Below are 2244 nucleotides of genomic sequence, written 5' to 3' on the forward strand. Positions count from 1 at the left end.
CCTGATAGAACAATATTAATATATATATTTCGTGATGTAGTATGTGTATAAAAAGCAACCAAACAATCTCTAGAGCAGTAGCAAAAAGAGTCACAATAGCCCATAACACCCAAAAGGTGCGGTATATGCCTCGATTCGAATCAACGTGCGTGCACAAGTGTGGTACAAATCTCTATTCACGAAGAATATCATGAAGATTCGTCCTTATACCAAGCCGTGAGAAGGGATAGTTTGTCCAGCTTGACCTCGGAGGTAATGCAAATAAGCTCCCACGGTTGTCCATCGTTCAAAAAAAACGACAACTTTGATCTCCGATAGTAGACTGGAGGTAAAGCAATATAACATTGTGAAAATTTTGGACAAAGTTGTTGATGCGCGAGCTAAACTCGCATGGTCTTGTACTGAACATTTAGAAGTCACAAATCCAAGCCAGTTGACACAACACACAGCAAGAAAAAAGAAATCGAAACCCTTGCTAAATATTTTATTTGGAGTTTAGAAGACCCATTATGGTCTGCACGGGGAAACACTATTTGACTTGACGGGAGACGAACTAGGCGAATCGCGCTATCCGAAACAACCCTGTGCCAGTCCTACCGAATGCCACCAGCGTAGCAAATCATCTAAAAATGAGATGTGCACAATGTGAAGGCTAGAAAATGATCCCGTTCACCGTGAAACGGGTTCTCGCTCTAAAGCCGATCACGTTCACTGTACCAAACATTTGGATGTGAAATAGACGGCCTGTAAAACCATGATCAGTTGTAATCGAAAGCAACTAATTTCAAAAGTGACGGAAAACTCGATATTCTCGGAGAATGCGCTGAGTGTGTACTAGGAGCGAATTCATGAACGCGCATAGAATGTCAGTAATCAGCTCGTTATGCGAGGAAGACAATTCGTCCCTGTGGGTAAAACACTTAATCTCCCATAATCGTTCGCGATAAAATTAGGAGAATTAATATTCGATATACTAGAAGCTAATATATAAAACAATATGTAGATGGATTAGAGAAAACAATTCTACAAATAAACGCTCTCTCACGTATCCCACCTCTTTTCGCAAGGAAGCAGCCTATTATGCGATCAATCATGGTTATTCGCGTACCGAGGGCACGGAAATTGAGCTTGAGGGAAGGTGTGCTTTTAGCTTTAATATTTAATACTCAGCTCCGTCGTTGTCCAGAATTTCAGAGGACAGCAATTTGTCCCAATTCACCGAATAGTGTTGTGAATTCAGTATTCATAGCCTCTCATGGTATTCAGCATTCACAGCCTCTCGTGGTATTTATTTGACTGCATTTGGCTGCATTGATAGAGGTTTTTTGTGATTGGAAGGCTGTTTTTTTTTTTGAAACCTTTTGTGTGCAATATTTGTTTCGTACACGAAAGTATCAAAATCGATACCTCTATATATGCATTTTTTTTTTAAAAAACCTGCCGCGATCTGTGTATCCGTGTTCCATATTAAAATCCATATATACAGCAATATAGCATACATACCAATGTAAGCATAGGGACACCTGGACAGATCTTTAGTAGACCTCAAACAAAGCTAAATACAAAAACAGATGGATAATCAAGCGTCCCTTGTTGGTCATTCAGATGGTACAAAAGAAGACATTCACACGGTTTGTTAGGCTATCTGGGTCTCTCATGTTGAACTGGTCTCATTAATAATTGTTTGTAGGTATTAGAGACCTTTTGTTCGACATCATGGATGAAGATTTTTGTAACTACGGCACGCCACTAGAACGTACACCTGCAGATCCTTTCGAACGGCAGGGTCGGAAGTTTACCCGCCCACAAGACCTCGCGGTATGACTGATTGGATTGCGTAGTGCTGATCTAATTCACTCTTGATAGGCTCAAGCGAGTAATCATATGAACACAAGCATTCTAAATATCAACATTAATCTGAAAAAGGAAACAATCAGGGGTAGATACAGCAGTAAATGACACGTATATATAACTCCAAATAAAGACACGTTGTCAATTCTGCAACTAGTTCTAGATATGAATACGTACTATCCTGAGGATCTTGACGTATCTCAAGAGCTGGGTGTGAATATTAGTATGTTTTTCTAGTACGGGTTAGGTGTATTTTACAGCGTGCGAATAACTTGTACGCTTGTCACATGTATTATTTAACACGCTCCAATGTACACGCCAATACATGCTCTCTCTCACACACACACAAACGCACACACACACACACACAACGCACACACACACACACACACA

This window comes from Sphaeroforma arctica, assembly GCF_001186125.1.
Source record: "Sphaeroforma arctica JP610 unplaced genomic scaffold supercont1.867, whole genome shotgun sequence".
Taxonomy (NCBI): domain Eukaryota; class Ichthyosporea; order Ichthyophonida; genus Sphaeroforma; species Sphaeroforma arctica.